Source organism: Notechis scutatus, chromosome 8, assembly GCF_049901735.1.
Source record: "Notechis scutatus isolate UNSWTSFEM ecotype Mainland chromosome 8, rNotScu1.2, whole genome shotgun sequence".
Taxonomy (NCBI): Eukaryota; Metazoa; Chordata; class Lepidosauria; order Squamata; family Elapidae; genus Notechis; species Notechis scutatus.
This window is the reverse complement of record NC_142016.1, coordinates 13,276,693-13,300,479: the sequence shown is the minus strand read 5'-3', so window position 1 is coordinate 13,300,479 and position 23,787 is coordinate 13,276,693.

Here is a 23,787-nt window from a genome sequence, read left to right as displayed (position 1 = left end):
AATATTTCTTCCAACAGACCAATCCCCCTGCGTTGGGCCACCAAGCCGGAAAGGTTGGGGAATCACTGGCATAGGGCACAAAATCATAGCCTACATATAAACTTGGCCTTCTGAACAATGGGTGTTGTGTTGCAAACCACGCAATCCCCAGTCACTGTTCCGTGAATGAAAAGATCCACTCCCTGGACACCCTTACATGAACCCCAAATTCCAAAATTTAACAACTGCCTATGCCACCTGCATGCATTATGTAGCCCTGAACCTCTTTAGAGTCCTTCAACTAAACCAGGGGTCGGCAACCTTAAACATTCAAAGAGCCACAGAGATCCTAACCAGAAGCCTCCCTGTTCAATTCTGGAGCCAACCTGAAGTCCAGTTCCCCCACCATAGAGTCTCCTCCTAGCATGGCATCCTTTTTCCTCTTCCAGCCAGAAATCTGGTTCCTCCACCATAGAATCTCCTCTAGCGCACCATAGAGTCTCCTCTACCTGTCCTACCTGAAAGCTCTATCAATTGTGGGGCCTACCAGAAAAACCACCCCTTCCCATAGAGTCTCCTCCTGGTGCCCTATGCTTCCCCCTGCCCCCCGCAACCAGAAGCTCCTCTCAAAATTGTGGTGCCGACAGGTGACAGGGAGCCACAGCGCAGGGATGAAAGAGCCACATAGAAGCTCCAGAGCCGCGGGCTGACGACCCCTAAGCTAAACCGTGGAGAGTCAGAATCAAGTCATTAAGATCTTATTCTTCTCCATCCTCTATGCCTTCCCAGATGGCCCTCAACTTACAACCATTCATTCAGGTAAAATGGCACTGAAAACATTACTTATGACTGTTTTTCACCCTTATGACCATTGCAACATCCCCATGGCTATCAGGGCTCCCGTAGTTACCCCCATTTACATCATGAGTCTCTAGCCGGATTTTCAAAGCTTAAAGAAGATTTATTAGGAGTAAACCAGAGGTGGTTATTCAGCAGGTTCTGACCAGTTCTGGAGAACCGGTAGCAGAAATTTCGAGTAGTTCGGAGAAATGGCAAATCCCACCTCTGACTGGAGATTTTACAGTATCCTTCTCCTGCCACACCCACCAAGCGACGCCCACAGAATCGGTAGTAAAAATATTTGAATCCCACCATTGGACTAAACATGCCGGTGCTGCCTGGGTGTAGCAGACTCTGAGGCACATCATTCATTGTCACCCTTGACCCCGGTTTTCCCCCACCCTCTGGGTGTATCGTAATTCATATTCTGCAATGGGACACATCCATAGCCAAAAGTCATCAATCATGCTCTCCAGTTAGAATTTTGCAAGGCAGAAACTTTGGTCACCTAGTCACTATCTTTGAAAACATTTACGGAATGCAATTTCGGTTTGCAAGCAGCTGCACTGCTCCCCCCTCCCTTTTTGTTGGCAAGTCTAAAAGACCAGAGAAATATTTTATGAGTTGACAATGGTCACATGATCAAAATTCAGTGGCAACTTTCATGTGATTATGACGGTTGCCATATCCCGTAGTCATGTCTTCACCTTTGACAGCCTTCTGACCATCAAAGTCAATGGGAAAATCACATTCACTTTATAACTATGTTACTAACTTAACAGCTGCAGCAATTCCCTTAACAACCATGGCAAGGACAGTTGTAAAATGGGGAAGATCTCACAACACCTGTCTGGCTTAGCAATGGAAATTTTGGGCTCCCTGGTAGTTGAAAGTTGAAGACCACCTATGCTGAATTTAAGGTTGATGTACAAAAGCCACTTCATTGTGTATGCCCAAGAGACAGAGAGAACAGAATGCCATATCTCTATAATTGCAAATATAGATCCCAGCCAACAGAACATTTTTAGAAAATACTTTTTAAAGTTGGAAGGTTGCCATTTTCCATATTTTAGAAAACCATTGACTCACCAATTAATCTCAGAAATGGGCCGTGAATGTGACAGCAGTGATACCATGAAACTAATTAAGGAAAATACATTAATAGAGGGCACGGATTATAATATAATGTTAATTCTAGAAAAGAGACAATGTTAATATACTAGGGAGGATGCAAGTTAATTGAGCTAGTTTATAAACATGCCAATCAATAGCTAATTTCAGACCTTGCGCTACGCTGTAATATGGTTTGTTTAATTTAATATAAGTGCACGTTGCATAAACAGAAACCATTGAGCTGGAATAGGCATGGCTTAGAACGTATGTATCCAGACACCCTGGCTTCCCCAATTAACTATGGCCAAGTAATCCATAGCTTGCATGTCGTATGAACCAGCCAATCCAAGAAGGGAATCTCCCAGACCTCATGAAAATTTGCCCTTTAAAGCTACTTCTGAACCTGGTGGTTTTTTAAAAGAATGGTGCAAGAAAAATGTTCTGTACAAGTCAATTTACATACTTGTAGCCTCGCGTCGCGATTGGTTAAAGCGCGCGCAACCGGATTGGTCGAGCGAGCCGCTGACTGATTGTTCAGCGAATCCCCGCGATTGGAGGAAACTAATCGCGGAGATTAGCGGTGTCATTGGTCTGCGCCGCGGGCTCGGGAATAAAAGCCGCGGTTTTTCCCCTTCAAGCCCAAGCTGTTTCAGGAGCCAATAAAGAGCTGAAACCAAGTCACTGACTCCGAGCTTCCTTTCTCGACGGACACAACACTGGCGACGAGGGTGGGATCCAGCGAATAACCACCGAGCACGTGTCCCGAGGAAGACAAAGACCGACGAGATGGCCAGCATGACCCCACCAGCACCTTTTCAACCCCGCTACCGAGGACTGGGAATCGTACACGGATAGATTCCTGATGTTCCTCAAAGTAGCAATTTGAAGGATGCGAACGGGCAGAAGAAAAGGGCCGTCTTCCTCACACACTGCGGGCCCGCAGTGTTTAAGATGGCCAAAGCCCTCGCGAAGCCCGAGGACGTGAAGGCGATGGACTGGGTCGATCTCGAGCCACTCCTTCGAACCACTACGCCCCGCTGTGCCCATCCTCATCCGGCGGGATGAGTTCTATCGGCGAAACCAGCGGCAGGACGAGAGCATTAGCGACTTTATAGCCGCCTTGAGAGACCTAGGGGGATGTGCGAGTTCAGGGACCTGGACGATATCCTCCGAGACCGCGTGGTCCTAGGCCTCAGGGATCAGGCACTAAAAAGTCGACTGATGGCGAAAGGCAACATCGACCTCGGGGACGCCTGGCGAAGCTTCCGCAGCCGAAGCCACCCGGAAGTCAGCAGCCAGACTTCGGAGGGCAGACAACGGGGACCACACTGAAAAACCCGAGACAAGCCGACGAGAAACCACCACACACCACGGGGACCTGGACTCCGCCTCCGAGACCACGGACGAGGAGGAAGACGTCCACCGACTACAAACAGGACGGGACCGGCGAGATCAACGAGGTCGTAAGTCGGGGAACCAGTGCGCCGGGCGCGGGAAATCACCTTCGATCAGAGTGCCGTTTATCGATGCGATCTGCCGGCACTGCAACAAGAAGGGCCACATCGCCCGAGTCTGCCGACTCAAAAGACACACAGCCCCGCCGGCGAGAACCGAGCAACCGGGACGAGACGACACCCCCGAGAACCAGAGATCGCCAAGCCGACTATCGCTGGAACCGAGACAACCGAGGACGGCGGAGCGGGAAGGCCGACAGAGAGAAGAAACCCACCAGACGGTCACCATCGGCCATGCCGAAACCACGGATGCCCGGAAGGTCCACGTGGAGGTGAGCATCGAGGGCGAGCCATGCCGGATGGAGGTAGACTCCGGATCCTACCTCTCCATGGTCGCCTGGAAAGAACTCAAGCGCCTGGTGCCGAACATCCAGAAAAGAGGACTGGAGAACCAGAAGCTGATCATCAAGGACTATCAGGGGAACCGCATCCCGTCATTGGGACCGGACAGTTCGAGGTAACTTTCAAAAACCGCACCGCGAAACTTCCCTGACTATCGTGGACCGGAACCGACCCAGCCTCTTAGGACTCCAATGGTTCGCGCCACTCGGGATCGAGGTCACGGGAATAAACCACACCACAGAGGCCGACTGGGAGCAGCAGCTGGCGAGGATTTCCAAGAAGTATTCGACGGCACCCTAGGCAAGTACAAAGGGCCCCTATCTCTTTCAGCCTAGACCCAAATGTCGCCCCCATACGCCTAAAACCCAGACGGGTGCCTTTTGCACTGGAAGAAAATAGACGAGCAAATTGACAAGCTCGTCAAACAGGGGTTTTGCAGCCAATCGACCACGCCCGGTGGGAGACCCTATAGTCACCCCAGTCAAGCCAGATGGGTCAGTAAGGATCTGCGGGGACTATAAGGCCACCCTCAATTGCGCCCTGCAACAAAGCGCCTACCCCGTCCCAGTAGTGCAACACCTATTACACTCGCTGGGGGCAAGGTCTTGCGAGCTCGACCTGGCGCAAGCCTATCAGCAACTGCCGGTCGATGAAGAAACCGCCGAGGCGCAAACAATAGTCACCCACCGGGAGCGTTTCGTTGTAACCGACTCCAGTTTGGAGTCAGCGTAGCCCCCGAATTTTCCAGAGCCTCATGGAGAGACTGCTGCGAGGAATCAAGGGGTGGTTCCCTATTTTGACGATGTATTAGTGTCGGCAGCCAACCAGGAGGAACTAGAGGGTCGCCTAAGGGAGGTACTAGAAAAATTCAAAGGGGCCGGGCTAAAGGTGAAGAAAGAGAAATGCCAGCTATGCACAGAGCAAGTCGAGTTCCTGGGGTACCTCCTAGACCGACATGGCATCCACCCAACCGGAAGCAAGGTCAAAGCCATAAAGGAAGCCCCCACACCCAAGAACAAAACAGAGCTGCAGGCATTTCTGGGACTGCTAAATTTTTACAATGTGTTCTTGCCCCAAAAGGCGACATGCGGCGGAGCCTTTGCATAGGCTCCTGGACAGGACGGCCAAATGGACCTGGGGAAACGGGAGGACACCGCATTCAAGAATACCAAAGACCTGCTCACCTCGGATGCCGTTCTCATTCAGTATAATGAGACCCTACCCATCGCCGTCACATGCGACGCCTCACCATTTGGCGTCGGCGCTGTCCTCAGCCATACACTACCAGACGGAAAAGAAGCACCCATCGCTTTTTTTCAAGAACACTCAGCAAACCCGAAAGAAACTACAGCCAATTAGATAAGGAGGCACTGGCCATCGTCGCAGCAGTAAAGAAGTTCCACGAGTACCTCTACGGCCGCCGATTCACCCTCATCACGGACCACAAGCCGCTGCTGGGCATCCTGGCGGGAACAAGGCCACCCGAACATCCTATCCCCCAGGATGACAAGGTGGTCTGAGTTCCTCGCCGCCTACGACTACCGGCTCACACACAGACCCGGTAAGACGATCTCCCATGCAGACGCGTTGAGCCGCTGCCGCTTCCCGACCTAGACGACGATCCAGCTCCCACGACGACCACCCTCAGCATAGAGACATTGCCGGACCTACCCATAACCGCGTCAGACATTGCCCGAGAGACTAATAAAGACAAGCGTCTGGCGCGGGTATTACATTGGGTAGAAAAGGGATGGCCAGAGAAAGACAACGATGAAGCATTCAGGACATTCCGAAACCGGCAAACAGAACTGTCACTACAGAAAGGTTGTTTGTTATGGGGGACAGGGTGGTCATACCGGAAAAACTGCAAGGGAAGGTATTAAAATTATTACACGAAGGGCACCCGGGATTGTGAGGACTAAAGCTTTAGCCAGAAGCTATGCTTGGTGGCCAGGTATGGACAAGGAGATCGAGGCCTGGGTAGCCAAGTGCTCGCGCTGCCAGGAAACCAGACCAAATCCCCCGCAGCACCAATATTAGAATGGGAAACGCCCAGGGGACCATGGTCGAGACTCCATATAGATTTTGCCGGGCCCACAAAAGGGAACACATTCCTCATCACGGTGGATGCTTACTCCAACTGGCTGGAGGTAAGCAACATGAAGACCACCACAACAGATGCGGTAACCAAGGTCTTAAACAAACTTTTCGCAACCCACGGTCTCCCGGATGTTATCGTGTCAGACAACGGACCCCAGTTCACCTCGCTGGAATTCGAAAGATTCCTAGCGGAGCGAGGCATACGACACGCACTGACAGCGACGGCGCATCCGGCGGCCAATGGTAGGGCAGAACGGATGGTTCAATTTACAAAAAGAACCCTCCAAAAGATCGAACACGGGACATACAAGAAAAAATAAATAAAATGCTCCTAATACAACATATCACCCCAAACACAACGACAAACAAAAGCCCGGCAGAATTACTAATGGGAAGAAAACTAAGGTCACCACTCGACAGACTACACCCCACATACAACCCGGAAAAACCCCGGACTCATCTAGCAAGCACCGGGTTTTTGCACCAGGCGACGCAGTCTATGCAAAAACCTTACCGGAGACCCACTATGGGTACCGGCAACTATAACCCAACTGACAGGACCCCACTCCTACCGGCTACAGACAACCGACGGACAAACATGGAAACGCCACATCGATCAAATAAGATCAAGAACAAAAACACAACCGACACGCAACCAAACACAGGCGATCCCGATAACACAAACCAAGAGGGGAGGAAGATACAGGGGATCAAATAGGAAATAACCAGCAATACTCACCAGTCAACAGCCAGCCCAAGTCTCACCAGGAAGGAACAGCCAGGCCAGCTCAACCAGCCCGGAAAGACCAGGCAGGAGCGGCGAAAGTCGCAACTCGCACCAACCCGGGTAGACCGGGAGGGAGCTGCAACAAGAGGCCCAGCGACACCTTCCAGGGGTTCCATCGACAGGGCCAAGAGAAACAGAAGTCCCGACCGAACCGGCGGGAGCCAAACAACAACTAAGCTGCGCAAGTCAAGTAGACAAGCACGAAGCCCCGCCTACCTACGGGACTACGTTACGTGGGACCGAACCAAGAGGGAGGGGTGTTCTGTACAAGTCAATTTACATACTCGTAGCCCGCGTCGCGATTGGTTAAAGCGCCGGCAACCGGATTGGTCGAGCGAGCCGCACTGATTGGCCGTTCATAATCCCCGCGATTGGAGGAAACTAATCGCGGGAGATTAAGCGGTGTCATTGGCGCGACCGCCGCGGCTCGGGAATAAAAGCCGCGGTTTTTCCCCTTCAAGCCCAAGCTGTTTCAGGAGCCAATAAAGAGCTGAAACCAAGTCACTGACTCCGAGCTTCCTTTCTCGACGGACACAACAAAAAACATTTTGCCAAATGTATAGATTAGGGGGCTGGAGGCTAAAACATATGAAGAATGGTTGCAGGAATTGGGTATGTCTAGTCCAATGAAAAATAGGACTAGGGGTGGCAGGATAGCTATGTTCCAATATTTGAGGGGCTGCCCCAAAGAAGAGGGAGTCAAGCTATTCTCCAAAGCAGCTGAAGGCAGGACAAGAAGCCATGGGTGGAAGCCAATCAAGGAGAGAAGCGACCTTAGAACTAAGGAGAAATTTCCTGACAGTTAGAAACAATTAATCAGTGGAACAACTTGCCTCCAGAAGTTGTGGGTGCTCTTGCATTGGAGGTCCTTAAGAAGAGATAGGACAGCCATTTGTCTGAAGTGGTATAGGGTCCCCTGGGTGAGCAGCGGGTTGGATGAGTTACAACAACACTGAAAAAAGGGACTTACAATTGCTCCTCCCACTTAACAGCTGCAGCATCTCCTTGGTCACATAATCAAAATTCAGGCACTTGGCAACCGCCATGTATTGGTATTAAAATGTATGTTGCTAAGTGATTTGCTAAGTGGGTTTTGCCCCTTTTTATGACTTTTCTCATCACAGTTCTTAAGTGAATCACTGCAGTTGTTCTGCTACTGACCCGGTTGTTAAGTGAATCTGGCTTCCCCATTGGCTCTGCTTGTCAGGAGGTCGCAAAAGGGGATCCCGTGACCCTGGGGGATGGTGCAATGGTTCTAAGTCTGAAAAAGGGTCATAAGTCACTTTTTCCAGTGCTGTTGTAGATCACTAAGTGAACTGTCGTAAGTCGAGGGCTACCTGTGTTCATGACAGTTGCAGCAGCTTGGGGTCGTGTGATTGCTGTTTGCGTCCTTCTGACAAGGGAAATCAGTGAAGGAAGCCAAATCTGCTTAACCACCCTGTTGTCCAACTTAACACTAATGGCAAAAAAAAAAGATTGTAAAATTGAATGCAACTCACTTTCCTTGTGTAAACACAACAACAGCTAATGGCTTAATAGCCAGCCATGAACACAGAGGTTCTGGAGAACGGGTAGCAGAAATTTGGAGTAGTTCAGAGAACCAGCAAATCCCGCCTCTGACTGGCCCCACCCCCATCTCTTCTCTGCCTCCCAAGTCCCAGCTGATTGGCTGGGTCTTCTTTGGTTGCCCTGCACAGGAGAACGGAGCTGGAAAGCAGGTTAGTGGGATGGGGAGGGAATGGGGATTTTGCCATAACCTTCCCCTGCCACACCCACCAAGCCATGCCATGCCCACCAAGCCACGCCCACAGAACCGGTAGTGAAAAAATTTGAATCCCACCACTGCATGGACACCTCAATCAACACCTAGAAAGCCACATACAACAGGCGCCATGTAAATACTATGCATAGAATAGCCCAAAGTGCACGCTCTGCTAGACAGCAGTTCCCTGAAGATGGGCTCCAGCACATGTCCGAACATCTCGGAAGACTAAACCTTTGGTCCCTGTGATGGACCCAGATCAGATCCTGGAACATTATCCTGGGACACGCATATATTTGCCTTCCTTCATGAAATTCCACTTTCCACATTCCGCTCCTGATCCATGACTGAAACTTGGGTGAAGTTTTTGCTCCTATAGACTGTGGTAATCATGGAGTGACAACCCCTTTGCCTTGGACTGAAGTGGAAGAAGCACTCAGAGTTTTGATTGCAGACGTCATTTTCCTGACTTATCCTTTCTCAAGAGCAATTGAACACATGGGAAAGAGCATCATAGGTGGCTTCCACTGAGCCAAATGGGGCAATCAGATTTATTAGCACATCTCCACAAACTCCCTTCGTTCCCAAAGAAGGTTAAGCCTCTTTCATAAAGGACTCAACCTCTCTGCCCTAGTCTGCTACCCCATCCGGGAGAGAGAAGGAGAGGGAGACCAAGGTGTAAATAGAAGCCAAGATTGATCAGACAGAACAAGAAAGGAAAAGCATTCATTGCCATTCAACAATCCAATAATCTTACTGCTCTGGAAAGAAAATAAGCGATAATACATTATTCCCGCAGATGGCGAAGATAAGTTGATGGCGATATGCAATCATGATTGAACTCCTAGTGCCAACCAAACCAATCTTTTTATGAAACATATCCTTAGATGCAGAGATTAGGCCTTTAACGTAGCAAGCTTATCATAAAAAGCAGGTACCGAGATATAAAAAGAGCCCTCCATAGGGAAGCTAGCCGCTTTACAGCTAGCTTTTACAGAGACAGCAAACAAATCCTATTTAGCAAGTGTCTCCAGGTTTCTTGCATCGAGTTAGGGTTTATTATTCATAGTATAAAAGCAAACAGTGCCATTGAAATTCATGGCACTTTGCAAAGAAACCACTGTGACAGACTCTAGCCCAAGGATCTCATGATAGCAATAGCACTTACACTTATGTACAGCCTTACAGTGCTTGCAGACCTCTCTAAGCAGTTTACAGAGTCAGCCTATTGCCCCAACAATCTGGGTCCTCATTTTACCCACCTTGGAAGGATGGAAGGCTGAGTCAACCTTGAGCCGGTCAGGATCGAACTCTTGGCACTGGGCAGTCAGCCTGCAATGCCGCTTTCTAACCACTGCACCATCTCAGCTCAAGCATCAATCAATAATCCAACTATTTTGTATTATTATTATTATTATTCAGAAAAATATCAATTGGATTGTCTGCCACATAGGGAGGTTTACAGCCTTAAAATATGTCGGATTATTCATGGGTTCACAGATTGCTTATTTTTTATGACTATACATTGATATGTTTGAAATGCCTTAAATAGTTGACAGACATGAAAGACGTCAAAAGAAATTTTAAAAATGTGTGCATTTTAATTTTAAAAAATGAAATGAAAAAAATAATTAACATTATTTAGAGAGACCCTCCTCCCTGAGTTTAAGGTAGTAGTTAAGACATCAGGTTAGGAACTGGGAGACTGTGAGTTCTAGTTCCACCTAGGCATAAAGCCAGCAGAGTGACCTTGGGCCAGTCATTCTTTCTCAGCCTCAAGAAAGAGGCAATGGCAAACCACTTCTGAGAAGTTGCTAAGAAAACAGCAGGGACTTCTCCAGACAGTTGCTGGGAGTGAGCCCTGATTCAAGGACAGACACACAAAAATTAATTATTACTTTGGTATAACTGACAGGATAGGAGGTGTTCAGAAGTAGAAACTCTTGTTTGAATGGTCTCAATAGGTACATTTGCTTAGAAGAAGAAAAATATATAATCCTTGCTTAAATATTAAATAGATTTTGACAACACCCAGCCAGGGCTGAATAAACATCCACCTTTTATTAGTATCCATCTTTTATTCATCATGGCTTGTGCGCTGTAGCACGGGCTTGACAGGGTTAAAGATCTGAAATGGGGACTTCAATATCTACCTGAAACTAAATGCCTAACCTCTAACAAATTGTCAATCCTGCCTTTTACTGTATAATTGGTTTTGCTTTACATTCATGCACCATCACCTTTTTCTGGAGATCTGGTGGCTTTAAATGACTTTTGTAGGGATCAGTTGTCAAAATCTATTGTTGAGATATTTTTTTTCAGTTTTGCAAAGTGAAGCAAAACTAAGGGGAAAAAAATGGGATTTTAAATGGCCATTTGGGCAAAGATATTTCTGAAGCAATCATTGATCATTCAAGCTCTCCATTTGAGCTCCAGGAACCGTGTTCAGTTCTGCCTCCAGCATCTCTAAGACAGAGCAAGCAACCCAGGCAATACGCACCCTGTGTTTTGGGTGATGAGAGGCACAATCCCCTATTTGTGACTTACTTTCTTGACAGGCAGCTGTTTATGGCCAGAATTCTGTTTTTTTTCTAAGGGATGTAGGAGAAAAATCATCCCCCTTGAGAAAGAGGCAGGTTTTTGTGACGTTTTTATTTACTATTAATTTTTAAATTTTATTTATATCCCTCCTTTATTAATGTTATAAACCTCTTAAGGTAGCAAACATACCTAATACTCCTTCCTCCTCCAATTTTCCCCACAACAATCCTGTGAGATGATTGGGACTGAGAGAGAGGGACTGGCCCAAAGTTACCCATCCAGTTTTTTATGCCTAAGGCAGCACTAGAACTCACAGTCTCCTAGAAATTGGCCCAAAGTCGCCCATCCAGTTTTTATGCCTAAGGCAGGACTAGAACTCACAGTCTCCTAGAAATTGACCCCAAGTCACCCACTCAGCCTTCATGCCTAAGGCAGGACTAGAACTCACAGTCTTCTAGAAATTGGCCCAAAGTTGCCCATCCAGTTTTTATGCCTAAGGCAGGACTAGAACTCACAGTCTCCTGTTTCTAGCCTCATGCCTTAACCACTAGATCAAACTAAGTAAAAATAAAGACTTAGCACATGTATTTTTTTCTCGGCCCAAAGAAAACTGTATAAACCCATATTACCATTGTTTAATCCAGGCAGATAAGAAATTTACGGGGTGCATCCTTGGGAATGACCATTTACTACAGCATAATAAAAAGAGGCTGATGGTAGGCTTAGATTTGCTCACCGAAAGTGAAAATCCTCTGGTACCAAGAAATCCATGCCTTGCAAAGGCTAAATGTTTGTCAGGACTATAACCAAAGCTCCCTGAATTTTCCCTTTAATATTGTACATAACAGCTTTAACACCACTTATGAATCCAGTTCTTCCAAGCATGTAATTTAAACAAAACAAAAAAATCAGCCAGGCTTTCAATTGGTTCTTCAAGTTTGCGGTAATATGAACTCATCACAGCACTCCTGCCCATCAATACTTAATTCATCTTTGTTTTTCCCGTAAGCATCATCTCCTTGTTTGTTTTTCTCTCTCTAAAGCATCCAAGCCAGAGGAAGGATTAAGGGTTTCGCACCTTGAATCCATTTCCCATTCTCTTGAGTAACGCAACTAATAGCTTTTGTTTCCCACAGCTTTAAAACCATGTCTGTCAACGTAAAGAAGTTTGGCTGGCAGCTTGTATCACACTGCACAGAACAAAAGGAGGAGGCAAAACTATGTCAGGTTTGTACCCGTGTTGGCCACTTAGCTGCCCCATTTTTCCTTCTCTTCCAGATCCCGGGGGAAGGAAAAATTCAGATCCTCCTTGAATTCAGCTGGGGAAGGCAATCTGCAATACAATAAACTACAACACATTATCCCAAAGGTGCTTTTTCAGGAGGCAACTGGACTTTCTGGTTTTTTCTTTTCATCCGAGAAGCTTCTTCAGTTAGTTAGTTCGTTTATTGTCATTGCATCTCGTACAATGAAATCAAACATCATTTTCAGTACACATCATGACCATGAAAATAAACACAAACATACATTCTTCATACATTCAACACATTGAATTGAAAACCCCAACACCACACCGACAGTAGAATTCAACAGAGTTACTGCCCTGGGATAGAAGCTGTTTTTCAGCCTATTTGTCCTTGGTTTTATTATCCTGTACCATCTGCCAGATGGTAATAGTTCAAAAAAAGGTGCCCAGGATGAGCTCTGACAGCACAGTGGGGAATGGAAGGATTTATATTCCTTGCAGACAGTTGGTCATTTGCATCATTTTAGAGGGTCATTGAGGGCACTTGGAGGTTTATCTGTGTCCTCAGGGTCCCCTGAGTAGTACTCCTGGTTCCTGTAGTCTGTAATTTTTCCTCTGGAAATCTACTCCCTCACCATTCAAAAGGTGTTCATTCCAAATTGTATAGCTAAAAGTCTAAAAGTGACCCTGAAGACACAGATAAACCTTCAAGTGCTCCAAGGACCTTCTAAAAGGATGCAAATGACTAGCTGCCTGCAAGGAGTATATAAATCCTTCCATTCCCCACCATGCAGTCAGAACTGGAGAAGCTTCTTGGATGAGAAGCTAAACATCTGCAAAGAAAAAACAAGAAAGTCCATTTGCCTCTTGAAAAAAGCACCTTTGGGACAACCACGACCTGGAGGACTGAGAATCTCTACAGACTTTTAGCTACAACACATTGTCTTTGATTGTACTTTAGCCACTGGGTAAATCATGGCTTATAATTTTGCATGACTCGACCAACCAAAGCATGGTTTCACCAACACATGTATTTAGCTGTCAAGCGTATAATTCTTGAAATGTGATGTCCATCAACAATTTGTGCAGATTTTCTAACTTGCACAAGCTGTAATGTGATTGCAGGGTGGGAAGCCAATCCAGCCTGTTATTTTCAGGTAGTCCTCGACTTACAACAGTTTGTTTAATGACTATTCAAAGTTACAATAGCATTGAAAATAGTGACTTATGATAGCTTTTCACACTTGCAACCATGGTAGTATCCTCACTGGGGAGGGAATGGGCATTTTGCAGTAACCTTCCCCTGTAGTGGGGTGAGAATGAAGATTTTGCAATATCAATTATTCTTATTCCAAGAAATTTACTTCCTCAGTAAGGATTCCACTAACTGCTGCTTTTTAGATCTGAAACTCTGCCTTAAATATATCCCTATTTCTCATTTTTCCCCATATCCAACTGCAGTTCAAATGCCAAAGCCCCAGGGCTTGGACTCCGACCTGCCCAACTCTCTAATTGCCGTCACCCACAACCATTTATCCAACCTCAGCTTTTCTTCAGCCTGGCTGTCACAGCTTTCAGCGCAGCACATTTTCCTTATTTAAACAAGAACATGGCAAAGGTCACCTTTAGAAAGTTGGAATACCGCATAACAGACCATTAAATTAGCAAGAAATCAAGATGGTGAATCTCAGCCTCCCCATCTCCTCGATGGCAGCTTGTCACAAAAACAACACAATCCGCCCCCAATTTGCAAATTGCATCTGAGCCTTTTCCATGTCGTCAGCTGAGCTTCTGGCTTGCTCCACTGGGAAATTTGAGGCAATGCTTGCCATGGAGATTGGTGTTAATTATTCCTCTTTGTCCTCGGGCAATACAGAAAGCATGACATTCCATCAGATCGGATTCCTATTCCAACCAAAAAAATATCAGACCCTAATCTATTCATTCCAATTTGTTTGAAACTTTACCCTGCCTCAGCTACGCCCATGTTATTCTAAATGACTTCTGGGCAGATTTGTTAATGGTCCTGGAGATGATGGTAGGGAATTAAACAGAAAATCGCAATCAAATAGAGGAGGAATTCCATTCCATCATGTCTAATTCTAATCTGTGGCCTGGCAGTTGGGGCCCCCCTATTCTAGGTCTATGAATAATGCCAGTCTGCAGTCCTGTATATTAGTTGAAGAACCCAAATCCTAATGGCTGGAATCACATTAGAAAAAAATGTTAACAGCTTTGTGTTGGATGTGAGTCAACAATGTGTGGGAACCAAAGTTTAATTTCTTGCGAGATAATGGCAATCGCACCCAGATCAATTTTCTAGGACCTTGGAAAAGAAAGGAAACTATCTTCTAGTTTGTTACGAACTAAGCTAACGCATCATTAACAACCCTAATAGTTTTACTTCAACAGCAGGCTCGTAATCCTGCACTTCTGATTGGCTCGTGAATAGCGAGTCGTGATTGGTCGTTTCTGGCTGATCTGATTGGCTGACAGCAGGTCGACTCTGATTGGACGTTTCTTAGAGCGGTAAACTCAAATCATTGGTTGTTTTGACAGCAGCCAGCTCTATAAAAGAGCTGCTGCTGCCCAAGTATTTCGCTCTGTTCTGAAGTCACTAATAAAGAGTTGAAGTCACAGTTCAATGCCTCGTCTCTGTTCCTTGTGCCCATGCTCAGGACTTAACATAGTTGGTCAAGTCTGGATGATTCTGGAGAAGCAGAGAAGAAAACTACCGCTTGTAGTCTTCCTTGGCAAGGTTTGTCATTGCCTCCTTCCTTTGCTACCATGCCATGACAGTCTTCCATGAACTCTGGGGAGGGTGGATGTTTGCGGGAAAGTAAAAGCAATTACTGTAGCTCCCCGAGATGCTGCTTCAAGGTCACCCGATTGGGAGAAAAAAACAGCTGCATACCAACCTATGTTTGAAGTCTGAAGACATCTTGATTGAACCTGGTTGGTCTTTGGGGTGGGGGGGTCAGTGATGGGAGGCAGCTAAGGGAGAGAAAAGTTGAAATTAGGGATTTTAGCGCACGATTCTCAGTTCTGGCTATGCATTACTGCAATACGCTTGACTTCTAATAAAATTATACCTTTCTCAATAAATGGAGCCAATGATCATTACTATTTAGAGCTTAAAGAGAAAGAAAAAAAGACATTCCTGTATGTGTTTAAATTCAGCATTCTTCAACCTGATGTGGAGTGCAGATGTATTGTCTTAGAGCACTTAAACTTTCATAACTCAAGGCAATTGAAATAACTGCCATAATTGTATTTAGCTTACATTTATTTCCTTTGCAATCACATCTCTCTCTCTCTCTCTCTCTCTCCTTTCTACCATTGTCTTTATATCTTCATAATCTAAATGTCAGCTGTAAATTCCTTCGGGCCAGGAGCTGTCTGCTTCCGTTCCATGACTGTTGATGATACCGATTGAATAATAACTCTTCCAAATGCAGTGAAGAGCTTTAAAAAGGCTTGGTTGAAACTAGAGCTAGTCCTTGACTTACAAACATAATTGGGACCAAAATTTTGTCAAGCAGGACAGTTGTTAAGCGAGTCCCGCCTGATTTTACGATCCTTTCAATCGCAAGCGAAAGATTTTACGATCTTTTAATCAATGCAGTTGTTAAGTGAATTGTGTGGTCATTAAGTGAATCTGGCTCTGCCAACCCCCATTGACTTTGCTTACTGGAACCCAGCTGGGAAGGTTGCAAATAGCAATCACATGACCCCAGGATTCTGTAACCTTCATAAATGCAAGCCAGTGGTCAAGTTTTCGTGTTTGGATCACGTGTCCATGGGGATGCAGTGATGGTCATAAGTGCGAGGACCAATCACCTTTTAAGATATAGCATTATAACTTTGAACATTCACTAAATGAATGGTTGTAAATCAGGGACTACCTGTGTGGTAAAGAGGGAGATGAGATTTCAATTAATATTGAATATAGAGGAATTATTGAGTCTGTCATCTGCACCTCTAGAACTATCTGGTTTGGTTCTGCAACCCAACAGGACAGACACAGACTTCAGAGGATAATTAGGACTGCAGAAAAAAACAATTACTATCAACCTGCCTTCCATGGAGGACCTGTATATTGCATGAGTCAAAAAGAGGGCTGTGAAAATATTTACAGACCCCTCACATCCCGGACACAAACTGTTTCAACTCCTACCCTCAAAACAACGCTATAGAGCACTGCACAACAGAACAACTAGACACAAGGACAGTTTTCCCCCGAACATCATCACTCTGCTAAACAAATAATTCCCTCAACACTGTTCAACTATTTACAAAGTCTGCACTCCCATTACTGTTAATCTTCTCATCACTCCTTATCACCCATCCCCTCCCATTTGTGACTATATGACTGTAACTTTGTCGCGTGTGTCCTTACGATTTATATTGACTGTTTCTTAGTATGATTTGATTGCTTATTGTACCCTATGACTAATATTAAGTGTTGTACCTGATGATTCTTGACTCTTGACAAAATTATCTTTTCTTTTATGTACACTAAGAGCATTTGCACCAAGACAAAATCCTTGTGTGTCCAATCACATTTGGCCAATAAAGAATTCTATTCTATTCTATTCTCATTCCATTCCATTCCATATTTTCTTTTCTATTCCATTCCGTTCCATTCCGTTCCATTCCATTCCATTACATCCTATCCTATCCTATCCTATCCTATCCTATTCTATTCTATTCTATTCTATTCTATTCTATTCTATTTTATTCTATTCTATATTGGACACAGATTTGATGGAGATTAATTCAAGTTTTCCCAAGGGAAGCAAAACCATCCACCAATTTCTCAAGGACAGGACTCCCTTCTAGCACTACAGGTAATCCTCGATTTACAACTACAATTGAGCCCACAATTTTTTTGTTGCTAAGAGAAAAAATTGTTCAAGTAAGCTTTGCCCCATTTTATGATCTTTCCTGCCACTGCTGGGAAGTGAATCACTGCAGCTGTTAAGTTAGGAACATGGTCCTTCAGCGAACCTGGCCTTCCCATGGACTTTGCTTTCCAGAAGGTCGCAAAAAGGGATCACGTGACCTCCCTGGGACGCTGCAACCATCATAAATACGAGCCAGTTGCCAAGTGTCTGCATTTTGATCGTGTAACCATGGAGATACTGCAGTGGTGGTAGTCTACTGGTTCGGCCCGGTTCTGCCGAGCCGGTAGCGCTGATGAGCAGCGGAGACGGAACGGGTTCTCTCCGCTGTTCTCTGCTGTTGGGTCCACTCACCCACCCGGATTCCCAAACTCACCTTTCTTCCCTGCTTTTGAAGTGCAGCTGCTTTGCGTGACACAGCAGAGTGTCGCGCGGCAGCTGCTGAAGCAACCGGGAGAGTGCAGGATTGCAGGAAGTGAGTCGGAAAGCCTCTGCCTGTGCAAAGTGCGTGTTTGGCACGCACACACGTGCAAAGTGTGTACACGTGCACAGAGCGCGCCCACCCAGCCACACTGTCGGGCTCACGATGGAGACGTACTGGGATCAGGTGTGCTTATCCTTCATGTCTGCTCCTCACTTGCCAGCTGGGGGAACAGCCACCAGTTGTTTGGCGCAGCGAGAGGATTGACGATGTGCAGAGAGGATCGGTAGCAATGGACATGTCTGCTATTCTGCAATGTTAGAGCAATGAAATCCTAACTGGGCTTTCAGGGTGGTACAGGTTGTAGGTCATGGGTTTGTTGACATTGGGCGTAAGTAGATGCGGGGTGGAGCCGTGGAGGCAAGGATAGTAATGAACAAGTGTAGGTCAGCTGGGTGGGGTTGACAGGCAACTATAATAAGCACTGAGAGGCAGTTACTCTCAGCACTAGCTTTACTTGGAATTGATCCAATGTTGCCTTTTGGGACTGTTGTCAGCTTAACTGAGAAAATAAACCCTGGTTACTGCGAAAATAAACCCTGGTTACTGTGAGTACTGTGGTTTTTCAGTACAAATTCTTATCTACCCATTGGGGCTGACACACACACTGTCAGTCTGTGCTCCATTCAAAATCCAAGAAAGAAACACTTAGACTCCATTGATTAGAGAAAAGTAATCTTTTACTGAAAATTGAAGTGGTAGCTCCAGATAGAATTCTGAATCTAAGAAATTAGGCGCGCAGATCACATATACAAAGTGATGGAATTGTTCCCACCCCCCAAAGTTCAAAAGACTCTTCCAATGAAAAGTTCTGAATATGATCATGTGGGCATCTTCAGGTGGTGATGAGGCCTCTGTCCGTTGACCTTGACATATTTTGATAAAGATTCATAGTTGCGCAGAGGAAGAAGGCTAAGCAAGGAAATAGAAACTTAAGAGCAGGAATTTATACTCCCCCCCACTCCTCATTTATACAACACAAGAATGTAACACCTCCAGCTCTCTTCCCAGACGCAACCCCTCCCCCCGTTACTCATGGCAGCCGAAAGATGCAAAGCAGTAGAAAAATAGAAAAGATCTTGAAGGCTGACACACACACCGAACCAGTGGTAAAAACATTTGAACACACCGAGATACTGCAATGGTTGTAAGTATGAAAAACAGTAATGGTGCTGTGTTTTTTTTCTAGTGCTGTTACACCTTTGAACAGTCACTAAACAAACTGTTGTAAGTTGAGGACTTTCTGTGATGTAGTAGTGTTTTTATTCTTCCCTTCCCTCCCATCTTCCTTTGGCAATGAACAGAAGCTCTGGAGACCGTTACCACTTGGGGCGTGTGGCAGCTCAATATTTCCCTGGGCACTCAAACATATCTCTTTGGTATCTTGCAATTAAAGGCAAGAACAGCAAATTCCACCTTCCTCCTAAATTCTCTTTGGCCTGGAAAGAACTTTTAAAGAAAGTTAGAAGTTAGACTAACAGGCAGGAAAAGTTGTAAAAGAATCTCCCAGCTCAGAATTTCTGCTGTTAAATGAGACATGTGTTAAATGAGTTTTGCCCCTTTTATGACTTGCCACTGTTATGTGAATCACTGCAGTTGAGCAATTAGTAACCCGGTTGTTAAATGAATCTGGCTTCCCCATGGACCTGGCTTGTGAGGATGTTGCAAAAGGTGAACCCAGGACACAGCAAATATGAATCAATTGCCAAGCGTCTGAATTTTGATCACATGATCATGGAGAAGCTGCAAACGTCATAACTGTGAAAAACGGTCATAACAAGTCATATTTTTCAGTGCTGTTGTAACTTTGAATGGTGACTAAATGAACTGTTGTAAGTTGAGGATTACCTGTATATACAAATCAGATTATAAAAAGGGAAAGGTTTCCTTGTCCAATCATGTCTGACTAGAGAGCAAGCATTGTCCAAAGAGGCTCCCATGGCCATCTGGCCAGCATGGCTATACACCAAGGTGCACAAAATGCTGTTACCTTCCCACAAAAGTGGTACCTATTTATCTGCTTGCATTTGCATGCTTTCAAGCTGCTAGGTAGGCAGGAGCTGAGGCAAGTCATGGGAACTCACCCTTTCATGTAGCATTGGGGTCTCGAACCTGTGCTATCAGCTATCAGCTATCCGCTGACAAGCTTAGTGTCTTTAACCACTAAGCCATAAGAATTAAAAAATAATAATTCTCAAGATGAACTCTTCAGAAGATGGGGCTGCAGCCTGGCTGGACATTCTGGTAGCTGTAGTCCAAGTCCATCCCATAAATACTTAACAATGATTCTACTGGTCCATTTTGTTGGGAAGGTTGATGGTTCTCCAAGAAGCAGATTGCCAACATTTGGTTTTCCAACAGCATCACTACCATCTCTTATCATTATTCAACTCCATGATCACCAGCCCTTTCTCTGATCTTTTGGCAAGCTGGATGAACCCTCAACAATAAAGGGACACAACTTTGCAGTGTTCAGAGACGGAAGGAAAATTCCCCTGGCAGATGGAGATGTTGTTAGAAGGAAAAAATACAGCAAACAAATAGGAACCAAGCTGAAATGGCCAGGATGAGGCTATTATCTCGTTATTATATCCCAGTGGAGTTGCTGTCATTCTGCATTGATCCCTTACTACCATTTTTGCTCAATTTCCTGGAAAAGGAAAGTGTGTCTTATAATGGGCCAGAAATCTCAGCATTTAAGGTTTGGGGGATGGCATTTTTCTATTCTGCAAAAATATGTGAGTGGGTTGTTCAACTGGATTTTTTTAAAACATGCTTTCTTTGTCTGCTTTTGCATTCTATGACTGGCAGCCTCTCTGTTATTCTACCTGCATTTTTGCTACTAGGATTCCAGTCTGGAAATAAGGACTTCAGGGTGTGAAATTCAAAGCAGAAGCTCTGATCTCTACAATTGGAGAAGGGGAAGATTGAGGATCCCTAGGAAAATGGTGAAAGGTTTTGGTCTTCCCACAATATCTCAACTCAAGAATGGAGCCAGTCTGAATCCTTCCCCTTCTATTGTTTGAAATAAGTAGAAATCTGGTTATTCTAGAGCAAGGGTCTCCAAACTTGGCAAGTTTAAGACTTGTGGACTTCAACTCCCAGCATTCCCCAGCCAGTCATGCCAAGGCTGACCCCAGGACACATCATACAGGACACATATGCTGGATAGGGAATTCTGGGTCTTAAAGTTGCCAAGTTTGGAGACTCCTATTCTAGAATATCCAGAATATCCAGAGTGGTGCAAAAGAACTAATCACCTTCATTTCCATTTTGCTGATCGGTGACCAGTAGGATTAGTAATTTCAGACCCATTGGAGATAGAGCACACCAGCTGAAAAGGAATGATTGCCTTCTCAGCATAATGTGGCATTGGGGAACGAAATCCAGATTTAATAAAGCCAACAACTCATCCCGTTATATCCAATGGGCCAATTTTGCATCAGTGGTGGGATTCACATTTTTTAGTACCAGTGCTGTGGGCGTGGCTTGGTGGGCATGGCAGGGGAAGGATACTGCAAAATCTCCAGTCAGAGGGGGTATTGGCTGGTTTTCCTAACTACTCAAAATGTCCACTACCGGTTCTCCAGAACTGGTCAGAACCTGCTGAATACCACCTCTGTTTTGCATACTATAAGTCTATCATGTCCAACTTTCATAGTCTATGGGTTTTGCATGTGAAACATACATGCCCAGATACTCATTTTCTCCAATAGTTCTCCAATAGGTATACAGCGTTGCATGCAGTCTGTTCCTCACCCTCTGCATGGCAACATCCAGAGACAGGTGTGAACCATGGGAAGGCTGAGTTCTAACCCAAGCATTAAACAGAGAAGCTAATACTAATTTGCCTCAATTAAAAATGCACGCCATGTAGATTCGCACCCATCCCTGCACTTGATCCCTGACCATCAGCAACTCTTGTGAAAATGTAGTAGCCCCCCGCCCAAAAAAAACCCAAAAGCAAACAGGGGTCTAGGACAGGGGTATCAAACTCAAGTCCTGCGGGCCGAATTCAGCTTGTAGGGTGCTTAGATCTGGCCCACGGGGCTGCCCTGAAAACAGTGAAGGACCGGCTCATGGTGCCTCTGCCAATGAAAACGGAGCTCAGGAGAGCCATGCACGGCCCTCCTGGTCCTTATTTTTGGCCAGGATGGCCTGCAGCCCTCTACCAATGAAAACGAAGCTCGGGGGACGTATGTGGGCCCATCCCGATCTCCGTTTTCACTGGCAGAGGGCTGCAGGAGGCTGTCCCAGCTGAAAACAGTGTTCCGGTGGGCATACGTACCTCCCCCAGCTCCATTTTCGCTGGCAGAGGGCCACACCCATCCCATCCCAACCACTCCAACCCCAGCCACACCCCCATTCCTCCCCCCCAGGTCAAACACAACCCTGATGCAGCCCTCAGTGAAATCGAGTGTCAGCGTTCCAGCAAACCTCCACTCCACCCAATAACTCCGAGACAGACATCTTCTCAAAAGTTCCTTTTATTTTGGATAGTAACTAGCACAACTGGGGCATGCTGAATCGGAAAGTTCTGGGCTTCCTTGCAATAATTAAAAACTACAAATCCATCCCCTGCACCCATCATCGCATCACATGCTCCAATCATCGTCTGTCCCAACTTGAGACTTCTTCTCACTTTTGCGCAAAATAACATGACCTTGAATTAGAAAAAGAAAGTTATTAGGTCTAACTACAGACACTCCAAGGAATCCCCCCTCCCACTTTCTCAGGCTCAAAATGTGGCAGCGTGGGGGCATCTGGTCTCAATAGGGCTTCCAAAGCTGACATCGAGGTTGACACCCCTGGTCCAGAACAACTCAGAGCAGCCAACTCGGCGCAGCCAACTTGCCACGGCCAACTCACTGCAGAACAACTCACCATGATCAACTCGCCAGGGGACAAGAGCTACAGTAATATCCAAGAAATGGTGGAATAGAATCATTTTAAAAATATTGTTTAAAAAAGGATGCAAAAGGAGGGACAAAATGCAATGTGAATGACAGAAATTAAAATATTTTTTCTAATTTCTAATCACACAATAGATACAAACTCAAAGTAAACCGCACCAAACTTGATTGCAGGAAATACGACTTCAGCAATAGAGTGGTCAATGTCTGGAATACTCTACCCGACTCTGTAGTTTCTTCCCCAAACCCCCAAAACTTTAACCTTAGACTGTCTACTATTGACCTCACCCTTTTCCTAAGAGGTCTGTAGGGGCGTGCATAAGCGCACCAACGTGCCTACCGTCCCTGTCCTATTGTTTCTCTTATTCTTCTTTTATTTTTCTTATATGTACCCATTTCATGTATTCACAACTATGTATACACTTATACTTATTATCTTGTAAACAATTGGCAAATCAAATAAATAAAATAAATAAATAATTATTTTAAATACTTAAACTGAACTGTTGAATTGTCCTGCAGCGAGTTGGCCATGGCAAGTTGCCCACAGCGAGTTGGCCATGGTGAATGGGCTGCAGTGGGTTCCTTGCACCAAGTTGTCCCCTTCTGAGACAAACCTCTATGGATGTTAGTTGGAAAATGGCTAAGCCTACATCTAAGACACTTGAGAACTGCAGCCGAGTTCAAAGCCTCGTAGAACCCTGTCCTAAATTGTCTGCCTGGAGGCAGTTCACACAGCTCCATCTGGCCAGGGAATCCAATTAATTCCTGACAAAATTAATAGAACGGTGGAACAGTGGTTTTATTGCCTGCTTTTATTTTCTTCCCTCTCATTTGTATTCTCCGAGTGCAAGGACAGGTTTTGGAAGGCAGCACTTTTGCAAAATAGGAAGCCAAGGATGGTGCATGGCCAGGTGGAGGACAAATCAAGAAAGGAAGAGGACATTGCAACCATTATAAATACATACCTGGTTCTCCTGCACCAGAATGTTGATCAGGTGGCTGTGGGGATGTTGTGACAGACATAAGTGCCAGGATCAGTTGGTATGTCATTTCACTGTTGTAATTTTGAACAAATCACTAAAGGAGTGGATGGTTGTTAAGTCTTTTGGAGCAATTCTGCAAAATATTGGCTTCTGATGAAATTAACTAGCCTTGTGCAAGCTAAGCCAGCCATTCACAAAAAGTTCCGCTGGAGACAAACTGGCTCCTAAATGCCACCGCAAGGCTATCAGCAAAGGATGATGGTATATTGTCCTCCATCA